The 14,296-nt window shown below is 45.3% G+C and overlaps 1 protein-coding gene across 3 annotated transcripts in view; it reads right to left on the reverse strand.

Moving 5' to 3' along the window:
* The window catches only part of AHCTF1 (AT-hook containing transcription factor 1), an 84,236-nt gene extending 71,198 nt beyond the window's left edge, over window positions 1–13,038 (reverse strand). For 2 of the 3 annotated variants that reach the window (XM_048843664.2, XM_075126981.1), the window contains exon 1: window positions 12,833–13,014. The gene's annotated coding sequence lies outside the window, so the exon portion shown is untranslated. The other variant, XM_075126982.1, reaches the window with a different exon arrangement.
* Between the last annotated feature and the right edge of the window lie 1,258 nt (window positions 13,039–14,296).

A 14,296-nucleotide genomic window follows, 5' to 3' on the forward strand; every position in this document is an offset into this window, starting at 1 on the left:
ACACAGATGGACTTTCAAACCATTTTTCTTTTCCCCAAGAGCTGGAATATTCATCTCATGATGAAAAAAAGATCATCAGAAAGAATTGTCCAAAGTTTTATTAAAAAAAAAAAAAAAAAGTGAATTATTCCTCTGTCCCCTCACTCACTGCTGACTACTTTTGATCTTGAGGCTTATAAACAAGCAAAAACTTTAGTGCCATAAAACCATTTGTCTGCATCAGCTGCTCAGTACATGTCCCATTTTCTCAGCCACTCACTCTTGTACATTCAGGCAGGAATAATAAGGCCAACTGGTGACCCCACAGAGCAGTGTGCTCAGTTTCTTGCTCTTCAGATGCCTGTAAGGTCATCAGTAACCTGAAGGGCAACAGTACTAATGCCAGGTCATGGCAGGTAAATAAATGAGGAAGAACTTAAGTCTACCCACTTACTTGTTAGTAAAATAATAATTGCTAGTTAAAACAATCTTTTTTAAAAGACATTTCAATTTACCATTAAGCATTTGGCTTTTTGATTCCCTCCTGCTTAATCTTATAGTTTACTTTGGCAATTATTATCCCTCACGTTAGAACACAACAAATAAGGGCTGCCTACAATCTCTTGAGTTCATGGACTTTGACAGTTAGCTCATCAAGTCTTTCTAAAATTCCATTGCCTCTGGTGTAGATTTCAAGAGTTTTTCAGAAAACAGATCACACACACAGACCCAACAATAGATTATCAATCAGGTCAACAGGTAAGATATTGTGCAGTTTTTTTTGTTTTTTTTTTAAAACGACAAATGTGTGGTTCTATTATAAATCTATTCTTGGAGATACCTCTTTATCACTAAACTCATTTGAGGAAATAATATAAATTTCAGAATGGTTCTAGTAGAAAAGAAACACAGTCGGATACAAACTGTTAGGATAACAAAAATCTACAAAATATTCCTTCTCCAGGATCTTTCTAGTAAAGGGCTTGATGTTTTAGGACCACAACTTTCCAGGATCTCTTCCTTTTGACTCCTTTCACAGTATTCTGACACTCCAGACAGAATATTTTTAATGTGGTACTTTGGGACTCAAATAATACTTCAGATTCCCAGGAAGACTCATCTTATCAAATTTCAGAGGATGGCTTTATCTTACTGCATAGGAAATTCATCAGTTTCAAGAAGACCATGCAGTCACATGTGTAGAGATAAGTTTCTCTCTTTCCGCAAGAAACTCTTTTTGAAGGAAAAACCCTTAATGTTTTGATACAAGAAGTCAGAGATTGATTCCGCAAGAAGAAAAGCTCTGTTATCATGGGGACTTCAATCTGAGTGACATATGCTGGATGTCTCATCCTGCCAGGACTAAAACATCCTCAGAATTGCTAAAAATTGTACATGACAGTTTCTTAACTGAAGTAGTTTTGGATCCAACACAAGGGAATTCTGTATTAGACCTCATCTGACAGATAAAGAGGAATTGATATACAATTAAAAACTATTGATAGCTTACAAGTGATTATGGCTTGATTATATTTATGTGCAAACAGAATAAAATTCAAACCAGTAGTAAATAAATACACACACACATGCACTTTAAAAGGGCCAATTTCACAAAGCTGGAAACCATTTTGAATCAAATCAGTTAGGAGAAAAAATTTAAAAGAAAAATGTGAATGTCAATGGGGAACTATTTAAGAATAGTTTACTAGATGCCCAAAACCTCACAATTCCACAATCAAGAAAGATGCCCATCCTGGTTAAAAAAGCCAAACTGGCTTAGAAAGTGAAAGCGAAAGCAGATATACAGAATAAAAATAATGCAAATGGAAGTTGATAGCAATTAATATAAATCACAGGCTAGGAATTGAAGAAAACTGATAAGGGAAGCCAAAGGACAAAAACAGAACTCTACAGCCAGCAGAGTTAAGGACAATAAGAAGGAATTTTTAATTTGTACCAGGAACAAAAGGAATCCGAATAGTAGTACTGGTCCATTACTAGATGGAAACAGTAGAGTTGTCAACAATAATGCAAAAAAGGCAGAAGTCTTCAATAAATATTTCTGTTCTGTATTTTGGAAAAAGTCAAACGTAGTTATATCATATAATGATAATATACCATCCCAACAGTAACTAAGCAGGATGTTTAGCAACAGCTGCTAAAAGTGTCTAGCTTTAAATCAGCAGGTCCAGATAACTTGCACGCAAGAGTTTTAAAAGACCTAGCTTAGGTGCTCTCTGGACAATTAGTGTTGATTTTGGAGAAGTTCCAGAGGACTGGAAGAAATCTAATATTGGGCCAATATTTAAAGAAGATAATTACAGGCCTGTCAGCCTGACATTGAACCTCGACAAAATGCTGATATGGGACTCAATTAAAAAAATTAAATCAGGGTAATATAATTAATGCCAATCAAGGTAGGTTTATGGAAAATAGATCCTGGCAAATGACTTTTTGTGAGATTATGAGTTTGGTTGATAATGGTAATATTGTGGATGTAATATACTTAATACTTCTGACACTGCATTATATTTTGATTAGAATAATACAAAAACACAGCACTCATTAAATGGATTAAAAACTAGCTAACTGATAGGTCTGAAAATATAACTGTAAACAGGGAATCATCATAAAGTGTGTCCTAGTAGGGTCCCCCAGGTATCCGTTCTCGGTCCTATAGCACTGAACATTTTTATCAATGACCTGAAAGAAAACAACATTATAGATTTGAGTTTACAAATGATACAAAGATTGGGGGAGTGGTAAAAAAAGAATAGGACAGGTCACTGATATACAGCGATCTAGATCACTTGGTAAGCTGGATGTAAATAAACAATGTGTGTTTTAATATGGCCAAATGTAGAGTCATACTTCCAGAAATAAATAATGCAGGGTATACTTACAGGTTGAGGGTTCTATACTGAGAAGCAGTGACTCTGAAAAGGGCTTGGGAGTCACGAGCTCTCAGTGTGATATTGTGGCCAAAAGGGCTGTGATCCTTGGAAGCATACCTCTACCCTGATATGACGCGGTCCTCAGGAGACAAAAAAAATCTCACCACGTTATAGGTGAGACCGCGTTATATTGAACTTCCTTTGGCCCTCCCGTTCCTTGTTCCCTGACCACCCCCTCCAGAGACCCCCTCGTCCCTAATCACCCCCAGGACCCGACCCCACCCCCCTGCTTCCTGTCTCCTGACTGCTCCGACCCCTACCCACACACCCCGCCCCCAACAGGCGCTTACCAGCAGTGGCGGGAAGCAGAGCAACATGGCCGCAGCCCGCTCCACTCTGCCACCTCCCAGCCATGCGGCACTCCGCTTCCCGCCGCCGGTGAGTGCAGGGAGGTTAGAGAAAGGACACCCTTCGTACTCACCGGCGGCAGGAAGCAGAGCAACGTGGCTGGGAGCTGGCGGATTGGAGCAGGCTAGGCACAGGCTGCTCCACTTCCGCCGCTGCCGGTGAGTGCCGGGGGGACCCTTTCCCCCAAGTGATACGGCTGGGGCTGGGGCAAGAGAAGCAGAGCGGGCTGCTCCTGGCCCCCCGCTAATCCTCCAGGCCACTCTGGGACTGTGGGGCCCCCAGAAGTGCACCCCCACAGCTTCTACACTTGCTCAAAGGCTTGCCTTCGCATATAGCACTACAGCTGAGCCTCTGTAACACTTTAGTAAAGACGCTCCTACGCTGACAAGAGAGCTTTTTCCGTCAATGTAGTCAATCCATCTCCTCAAGAAGTAGCTATGTCAAGAGGAGAAGCTCTTGTTGACATAGTGCGGTCTACACCAGTGGATTAAATCAGTATAACTACATCATTCAGGGATTTGGATTTTTCACACAACTGAGCAACATATAACAGACATATCAGTATAACTAGTTTATTTAATTTTATATATGTTTATTCTTTGCAGAGATCCAGGTGTAACTGATGCCTGGCTGTCTGGGCCAGGAGGCCATGTCCATGGAGAGTCCCAGAAGACAACTGCCCGGATTTTGGCACCTAGCAACTAATGACCATGAAGGGCTCACACTCTGCAGGAAACCAACCAGGTTTGACCAGCTGGAGAACAAAGGGCTATGGAGGAGGGCCAGGTGACAATGTTTGCCCTGGAACAAGAACAAAGGACTGAGGAAGGGTCAGGGGGGTTGTTAAGTGTGGGCTGTTGGAGGGGAGAAGCAGCTTCTGGACTGGGACTCAGAAGGGATCAGAGGAGAGCTCTGGGCTCTGAACTGACCCAGACGGACTATGCTGTAACCTTCTGTTTTCTGTCATAACCAAGGACTTTCCACTCTGTGTTCCAGACATCTAATAAACCCTTCTGCTTTTACAACACTGGCTGAGTGTCACTCCAGATTAAGGAAACTGGGAGTGCATTGCTCCCTTTGGGTACGTAAATCTCCTTCTGGGGTCCAGTCCAGGTGGGAGATTCTGTAAGGAGTTCATGGCGAGAGGCAGAGGAGCCAAAGGCTCCAAGATTCAGTCCCAGGAGGCAGTGAAGCCAAGGGACTTATCCCAGTGAGAGTGAGATACCCTAAGGGGACTGACACACAGAAGGAGGTCATCACTGGGACTGTTCCAGAACTATTTGAGAGCACTGAACCTGTGGATCCGAGACAACAGGTGCTGCTGAAACTGGTGCAGATAACCATTGTAAGTGTTAGGGCTGGTCTCCACTACAAGGAGATCAACGCTGCTGCAATACAGTAGGGATCGATTTAGCAGGTCTAGTGGAGATCCGCGAAATCAATGGCAGAGTGCTCTCCGGTCGACCCCAGTACCCTTACTCTTCTTGGAGAAGTTGATCGGAGAGCATCTCCTACTGACTCAGCACTGTGAAGACACTGGGGTAAGTCAACCTAAGCTACATCGAATCCAGCTACGTTATTCACATAGGTGGAGTAGCTTAACTTAGGTCAACTTACCCCCGTAGTGAAGACAAGCCCTAAGTGTGGATGGAACAACCTTTTGCAGAATCATACATCCTGACAACTAAGTTGTTTTCAACATCAAGTCAGCAGCACCTACTGTTCAAAATTTGTCATTAACTAGTCGGTTCATTAGTGTAAATAGGCTATGGTGATCTAGATTTAACAAATAAAATGTATGACTGTTACATAGGCATTTTTGTTAGTCTCCTGCTATTCACTTTGGTAGGTGATGCAAACACAGCATCTCTGATATACAGGTTTAGAAGCCTAATTTTAGGCTTTGAAAACTTTGGCCACTGTACTTAGCATTTGCTTTGAACAAGTACAATCACAATGGTGGTGAGAGTACCTGTGCATCATTTAGAACCTTATATGTGGACACTGGCACATTAAGACATTCCAGGGGCTTATAACTAAGGCTACGATTATGTCACAGAGGTCACAGAAACCCCAGAAGCTGTGGGTGCTGGACCCTCCTCCCCCCTCATTTTGTCAGTGGTATTTTTAGTAAAAAAATCACAGACAGATCATGGGCGTCTGTTAATTTTTGCTTATTGTCCGTGACCAGTCAGTGATTTTTACTAAAAATATCCCTGACAAAATTTAAGCCTTACTTATAACAGTGATTGCAACCTAAATGTTGTAGTGCAAATAAAGCTCTTACATTATCAGTGCATGCTGGGAGAGAGATTATAGACCAGAGGTGGACAAATGACAGCCCGTGGGCCACATCTGGCCTGGCCCCTGAGCTCTTGGCCGGGGAGCCAGGTGTGGCTGGCTTTGGCCAGGCAGCTGGGCTGCGAGCTCTTGCTGCTCTGAGCGGCATGGTAAGGGGGAAGGGAGCGGGGGGCTGAAGAAGGGGAAGGGGGGTCCCAGGGGGCAGTCAGGTTTGGGGGGGGTTGTTGGGGGGGCAGCAGGGGGGATTGGATTAAGGCATGGGAGTCCCAGAGGGCCTGTCAGGGCATGGGGGTGTGGATAGGGGTCAGGGCAGTCGGGGGGGGAGTGGATGGGGGGGTGTCCCGGGGGGCAGTTAGGTGCAGGGGGTCCCAGGAGGGGGCAGTCAGGGGACAAAGAACAGGGTGGGTTGAATGGGTCAGGGGTTCTGGGGGTGGTGGTCAGGGGACGGAGAATGGGAGAGGGGGTTGGATAGGCGTGGGAGTCCCGGGGGGCCTGTTGTGGGGCCAGGGCAGTTAGGGAACCGGGGAGGGTGGGGGGTTGGATAGGGGATGGGGCCCCGGGGGGTGGTTAGGGGTGGGAGGTTCCGGGAGGGGCGGTCAGGGGACAAGCAGCGGGGGGGGTTGAATGACTCGGGGGTTCTGGGGGTGGTGGTCAGGGGACGGGGTATGGGGGGGAGGGGGTTGGATAGGCATGGGAGTCCCGGGGGCCTGCTTGGGGGCAGAGGGTTGTTAGGGGTTGGGGCAGTCAGGGGACAGGGAGCAGGGGGGTTGGATAGAGGGTGGGATCCCAGGGGTCGGTTAGGGGCGAGGGTCGGGGCAGTCAGGGGACAAGGAGTAGGGGGGGTTGGATGGGTCGGAGGTTCTGAGGGGGGCAGTCAGGGGCCGGAAAGTGGGAGGGGACGGAGCCCAGGCTGTTTGGGGAGGCACAGCCTTCCCTACCCAGCCCTCCAGTTTCACAATCCCGAAGTGGCCCTCGGGCCAAAAAGTTTGCCCACCCCTGTTATAGACCATTGAGATGCCATTTATAATAACTACCTTGGAAGACACACACAGTGTGGAAACATCCATACCATCAGAAGGAACACAACTTCTGTTTACAATTAAGTTACGTACAAGCAGTAACCTGGGGGACCTGACTTATTCCACATCACACAGAGACCCTATTTGAAAGATGTTTAAAAAGGTTTGTGCGTCTACTGCCAGCATCAAAAAAAGCAGCATATACCAATGGCAAAAAGTATCACAGACATAGAGCCTGGTACCAAGAACAAGGCAACATTTTGAAAAGAATGTTGCTGATGGCAAGGATGCTGCTGCAGTCAGCCAGACTGAAAATTCTGGCTCTATTGTTTCCTGTGCCAACATAAAAGACACAGAATCACAACAGAGACTGTTAGAGTTTCTAATGGGATAAGATAGTACTGGCAGTGAGTTTTTGTTGGGGTTTTTTTAAATCATTTTAAAGTGAAAATGGGCTGAATATTTTTATTTGCTATAAAAACCCCATAAGGAAAAAGGCTTTTTAAAGTTTTAACATGCTGGTATTAATGGCTTTGCTTAGTTTAATTCTAACAATAAACCAAATATGCTTTGAAGAATAAATTAATGTCTAGTAAGTCAGAAATACAACAGAGACCTTTATTATAGAAAAAAAGAAGACTAAAGAACAGCAATTTGTAAAAACAAGTCATTGTTTGAACAAGACACCAAATGGAAATATTAGCTTGGTAATAAGTTGACTATACTTTTAAAACATCAGACAGATAGAAGATTTTTGTCTCTTCTACCAGGTAAAAAGGCAAAATTTCTCTTTAAGATACTTAAAGATAAAAAAATTTAAATTGTTGATTTAAATCAGTCCCTTTTTCAGCTAATTAAAGGACTAAAATAAATTGCAAAGGCTGGTCTTAAATCAATGGTTCACAAGCTAGGGTCTGTGGAAAGCTGGCAAGTCACATGGTGCTAATCCACCACCCATTCCCAGTCTAGGTTTTTCATTGCAAAAGAGCCTGGAGGCCATAAATGCACCTGGAAACAAGGAACCAGCCTACAGACCACTGCTACATTAGAAGGAAAAAAGAGAAATAACTACCTTGGAAGACACACACTGTGCCCAAAAAGAAAAGGAGTACTTGTGGCACCTTAGAGACTAACCAATTTATTTGTCTCAAACCTGGATTTGTGCTGGAAATGGCCCAACTTGATTATCATACACATTGTAAGGAGAGTGATCACTTTAGATAAGCTATTACCAGCAGGAGAGTGGGGTGGGAGGAGGTATTTTTTCATGCTTTGTGTGTATATAATAAGATCTTCTACACTTTCCACGGTATGCATCCGATGAAGTGAGCTGTAGCTCACGAAAGCTTATGCTCAAATAAATTGGTTAGTCTCTAAGGTGCCACAAGTACTCCTTTTCTTTTTACGAATACAGACTAACACGGCTGTTACTCTGAAAACTGTGCCCAAAGATACTGAAGCTACTAGTGGGAGAATAATATGTAGAGGAGGTACAATCCGGCCAGGGAGTACATCCAAGGGAGTAGTACAGGGGTCTCCAAAAGTGAATGCTTTTAATGGCTTTCCAAATATGGCTCCATTTCTTTCCAAATATAGCACTTAGCATTTCCAAATGGGTAATGGCAAAAAACAGCAGGCTCACAAGGAAATCCCTCAACTTTGCAGAGCCAGATTGAAAATCAAAACTAAGAAGGCTGCGTTTTTTTGGGAGGTGCTATGTGTAGAGCAAAAACCCTGGGTTCTTCTCTAGGAGTTTATTCTGTGACACTATGGCTTTGTCTATAGCAGAGACATTTAAAAGTAATTACCGCTGATTCCAACACCAGTTCAGCTGAACTGATGAGAATTGTGAAGACAGGGCTCCAGTGGTTGGCCCCACTTTTAACACAGTGTTCATTAAACCCTCTTTTCAGCAGGTTTAATTAAATGGTGGTACATATAATTGTCAGAAGCTGCCAGAGCCTTGTCTACACTAGGGCTTCCTCCAACAAAGCAGGGGAGTTTTGTAAGTTTTGTGAGGAACATGGAACTGCTCTATAATTATGAATTCTGTACATTGACCTGGTTATTGGGACATTAGTGTATGAGTATACTGAGTAAATCAACAGGGCTGCTGGGAAACAAGCGGGAAAGCAAAAAGAATGGTTCAGGTTAAGATACCTTCAGCAAAGTACAAAGGGAAAGTCACTGCCTCCCTGACTCCACCACCTGCTGAATTCACCAAAGTAGTATGGACAAGCAGGGCCAACAACTAGGAACAGATCAGATCAAAACCCTGGCTGGATTAAAAATGACTCTCTCTACAGGGAAGCAGTTCTTGGGGAGCTGTTCAGATTGACAAAGGCACACTCTGAAGTATGTGAAGAAGCTAGAACTGCCTGGCCCACCATTACAGGACTGTAGGTAAGATATGTGCATGTAGCCTGGTTTAAAAATCCTTTTTCTTATGATTTGTCCTACCATTAAGGTTCAGCAATACTTTGGTTTAAGAAGACTGTCTGGTCACTACACTCACCCTGGTTTCAGACTCCCAAAAGGAAGAATCAGAAGCGCTCAAACCCAGTCGGACCTGCTGGGTACACATGGTCTAGACACAGTGTACTGTAGCCCCAGGCCAAGTGAGAAAATGCAGAATTCAAACCCAGGAGAGGTAAATACATGAGATCCGATACTCGAGTGGGGGCACTCAGATACATCAGAGAGTAGGTAGAGGTACAGCTAGCCCTGTAAGCATGACAGTAGTATGTTCTTAGCTACTAAAAACAGGCAGCCAGCAGGGGAGTTTGAAGTGGTACTTGAATAAGCCAAACCTTTAACTTCCAGCTCTTTCCTGTTCCAAAGTAGTAATTTTGGAAGCTCACACTTCAACCATTTCCTCCCTATACTACATACTTCAGTTCAAGGCATACCATGGGCTATTTTGGAGAAAGTCAACGTGCTATGAACCTATCAAAGCCAGAGATCTGGGACAAAAGATGACATCAGTTTCAACTGAAAGGAGTAACCGCAAGACTGGTTCACAGAAAAGTAGTCTTGTTTGCCTACTGCAGAGCAAGTCAAAGAAGGGCTCAGTGGCATACAGAGGACTTTGTAAGAGGAATCCTCAACATGCTCTTTTGCAAGGAGGACTGCGTAGAGGCAGGGTAGAAAAGACATCATCCAAGATACTATCCTTCATTTACCAAAAGTCTCAACATTACAGCATCTATCACATTGGATGAGGAAGGCTGAATGTTACTTCTTCTGGAGTCAACATTTCAATCAGCCACACAAGAAATCTGTTAAAACAATTTGAGGCATTGCAGCTCCCAGCTGACACTGATCCAGGGAGTACAGGACCTAGTACTTTATACTTAGGGAGGCAACAATTATTACACAACAAGTACCGGGGAGGGGTTAAGATGATCTGGTTTACTGACTAGCAGTAAAAAGTGTGTGTAAAACTCTAGTATGTTGGGGGGAAAATGGGAAGAGTCTGCAGAAAGGGAAATGAGAGAAGATAGCCAGTTCACTTTGGAAAACACCATCCTCCACAGTTTATATTAGGTAAAGAAAACTGTTACAAAACTATTTTTCTCTGGTTTCCAGTTCTATGGCTTTTTCTTTTTTAAACCCGGAAGTATTTGATAAATCCTGGAGGGATGTTAGGAGGAGCGGGAACTTTAAGCACAATGCTGCTCGTGTTCAATGAGCCAGCAATTCTGTCATATCTTCCCATAAAAGGAATAAGTAAGTTTGTGATTTATTGGTGGTAGCAGTTGGTAAGCTCATCCCTACCTGTATTCAGAAACAAGCCCCCCTGCGCAGGACCCATGAAGTTTTGAATGAGAACCTTGATATTTAATCTAGAAACTAACCATCACTCTAATAAAGCCACTGGCAAGAGAGAGCTTGTCTATGGCAGAATACAAAAAGAATCAGGCCTATTTCACTATTGCCGTTATCCATTGCTTTCTGAAAGGAGGCAGGAGTGATGAGCCACGATTTTTGTAGTTTCACTCTGCTGCCTCAGGAATTCTATGTGCAGCAGCAGGAGTGAAAATGGGAAAAAGGACTCTCTCTTCTTCATCCCTTCTCCAAGCCCACTGAGCTTCTGCATTAGCTACAGCCAATAAACTTAATCTACCACTTAAGCATTAGAGTTATTAGTCTTGACACACATTAAGTTTGATGCAAGATTTCAGAAACAGCACTGCACCAAAAAAGCGTATGGCAATAACCATGCTATAGTATAGGCTTATTTTTTGGGGTGAGGGGGAGCCTGTCATAAATATAAAGGGAAGGGTAACCACCTTTCTGTAAGAGCATGTATACAGTGCTATAAAATCCCTCCTGGCCAGAAGCAACATCCTGTTACCTGTAAAGGGTTAAGAAGCTCAGCTAACCTGGCTGGCACCTGACCCAAAGGACCAATAAGGGGACAAGATACTTTCAAGTCTTGGGGGGGGAAAGCTTTTGTTTGTGCTCTTTGTTTATGTGGTTCTCCTCTCTTGGGACTGAGAGAGGCCAGACAGAAATCCATCTTCTCCAACCCATCCTAATCCAAGTCTCCAATATTGCAACCAGTATAGGTAAGCCAGGCAAGGCGGATTAGTTTATCTTTTGTTTTATGTGAATTTTCCCTGTGTTAAGAGGGAGGTTTATTCCTGTTTTCTGTAACTTTAAGGTTTTGACCAAAGGGGGATCCTCTGTGTTTTGAATCTGAATACCCTGTAAAGTATTTTCCATCCTGATTTTACAGAGATGATTTTTACTTTTTTTTTTTTTTAAATAAAATCCTTCTTTTAAGAACCTGACTGATTTTTCCATTGTTCCAAGAGCCAGGGGTTTGGGTCCTTGATGATTTTGTAACCAATTGGTTAGGATATTATTCTCAAGCCTCCCCAGGAAAGGGGGTGTGTAGGGCTTGGGGGGATATTTTGCAGGGAAGATGTCTCCAACTGGTCTCTTTCCCTGTTCTTTGTTTAAAATGCTTGGTGGTGGCAGCATACTGTTCAAGGACAAGGCAAAGTTTGTACCGTGGGGAAGTTTTTAACCTAAGCTGGTAAGAATAAGCTTAGGGGGTCTTTCATGCGGGTCCCCACATCTGTACCCTAGAGTTCAGAATGGGAAGGAACCCTGACAGAGCCACAAAGAAGTTTACATCAGGTTTTTGTCTACACCACACAATGAATCTTAAACCACCCCAGGAGGCAGGAAGCTTGTAATGCTGCCCACATGCAGTAACAACTATTAGTCAAGATTGATAGACTGGACAAGACTAGATCCCGAGAGGCATTCCCCTTAAACCATCCCATTCCCGCCCTAACAGGCGACCAGCCTTAACTGAATTCTGATTCTAGCCCCTGCTGCAGAGCCCCATTTTTACACCACCTTCTGGCGGTCGATGTTACGGTCGATGTTAGGAAAATTAGCGGACAACAAAAGGTTAAAAATATTTTTCCCACTGATGGAAGTTCTGAGCTTATTGTGGTATATCTAAGATTTAAGAAAACCAGAAATGAAATTCGGAACTATTTAACATCATTATAATCCGCAACTTTGTGCCCTACCCATTGATACATACAGTACTTTAAAAAAGCATGCACCCAACAGCAGGCAATGGAAAGTTGCACCGACTCTGTAGCCATATAGCTACAAGAGTCAAAAATGCACGGGAACCTCACAAAAACGCACTACATTTCGACAAACTATCAAAAATGCACCCGCTTTACGTGCAAACCTTCCCATCCCCCCTCCCTGAAACCTAAGGTGTCTCCTACCCAAATGTCCCCCTAGAAGCTGTCTGACGGGGGAGGGGGACGGGCTAGGGACAAGGCAGCATCATTGCCCGGGAGCAGCACAGCTCGTTTGGCCGGCCGGGCTGCCGCGATCCCCACACCCCCACCAGCGCCTCCATGTGCTCTGCCCGGGCCCAAGCGCTGGCGGGGCGGCACCGAGCGACCCTCCCGCCTCCTCACCCGCGGTCGGGCTGTACCGGGAACAGGCTGCGGCCCCTCCCTCGGGCACCGGGCACCAGACACCGCCATGTGCGGCGGCGGCGGCGGCGCGGCCCGGGGTCACTTACATAAGGGGCCGGCTCCCCCGCCCCCTCGCCTGCCGGGCCCGCAGCGACTGCGCCGGGCCGCTCCCTGCCCACCCCAGCCCCGTGTCCCTCCCGGGCCCGGCGCCCCGCCGGGGAGCCGGAGCCGGCCTAGCCGGGCGGGCTGCAGCGGAACCTCCCGAAGGTACCTGCTGGGGCGGGTGTCACCGCCGTCTGCCCCCTGCCCGGCGCGGCTCCTCTCCCCGGTGCCGGTCAGGGCGGCGGCATCTCCCCACAGCGGTTAAGGCGGGCGCCTGCCTCTCCCGGGCCTGCCCGGTTCCGCCGCACTCGGTGTCTGCGCAGCAACCCGGTCCCCCCCCGACGCACACCCGCTCACCACCGGGAAGGGAAGGGGGGGCAGATCTCGCGAGTGCAGCCGCCGTCACCGCGGGAATTTTCAAATTCGCAACCTTTCCCCAGGCTCAAGCGGTCCGGGGGGGAGGGGCAGGGACTCGAACGCAACGGGCGCGGAACTACAAATACCAGCATGCACCGCTCCATCCGCTGCAGTGCGGATTCCGGTAGTCCACGGACCATTGCAAGCCGGGAATTGTAGTCTCTTTAGGATTACAAAGTTGCTCACCGTTCAGGCCGGAAGGGGCTGTTCTTTGGCCACCCCAAAGAGCATTTGAGGATTTCTTCTTTCCTGTTTTTTTTTCTCTTCTTCCTCCTGTCTTTCTTTTCTTTTCCTTTCTTTTCAGTCCTAGAGGCTCACTCACTAGCACAAGGATTCAGTGTCTGGGCTAGGAACACATCAGGAATGGCTTATTTGTTTAGAAAAGCCTTTTCCAGAAACCTCTGGTAGACAGCAATTGTTAGACTCAGTTTTAATTTTCCATGCTTCGATGTTAACTTCCTGAACACGACTTGACCATATCTGAATTAGACTGAGGGCGCATACCTCACCAATGTCTGCAGAATTTAAACTTTAATTTAAATCAAATAAATGCATAGCCTTTATTGCGGTCATCATATCATTTAAATAGCCAAAGGCACTTTCATATTGTTGCTGCTTAGGATGACCTGAGCAACAGCAGAGGCAGGCACAGAGGAGCCTCCTTAAAAAAAGAAAAGGAAGGATTGTATAGCAAAGATCCTCCTTCCATTGCAGCCTTCAGATTAGCAATGAGGCTAGACAGAAGAATGTCACCCCCTTGCAGCTCCTTTCTTCAAGTATCTGAATAGGTAGGGTGCTTCAAATGTGCTCGGAACTCACTAGCCAGAGGGTGGCAAAAGGATGGAGTACCCTAGCAGGATCCAGACAGAGCAATCCAGAAAGAATCTTAGCACCCTCTCTCTTCTCAACAGCTGGGAATACAGACAGGGCATATGTGCCTCACTTCAAGCTTTTGTTCTGAAACTCAAGCTTTTAGGTAATTTCCTATCCCTATATCAGAAAGGAGATACTGTGGCTGGCATGAAAGAGAAAAAGAGAGAGTAGGGTCCTATTCCACCAGCCCCAAGGCTGACAGTGCTTACTATCATGCAGAATCCTTTAAAAAAAAAAAGGATATATTATTTTCCCGATTAAAAAAAAATTATTGCAGCATGTTAATTCTTTTTCAAATGGCAAAGTGGTGCAAGTGGTGATGTCACTCAAGAGCAAAGCCTCT

The sequence above is a fragment of the Caretta caretta genome, chromosome 3 (assembly GCF_965140235.1).
Source record: "Caretta caretta isolate rCarCar2 chromosome 3, rCarCar1.hap1, whole genome shotgun sequence".
Classification (NCBI taxonomy): domain Eukaryota; kingdom Metazoa; phylum Chordata; order Testudines; family Cheloniidae; genus Caretta; species Caretta caretta.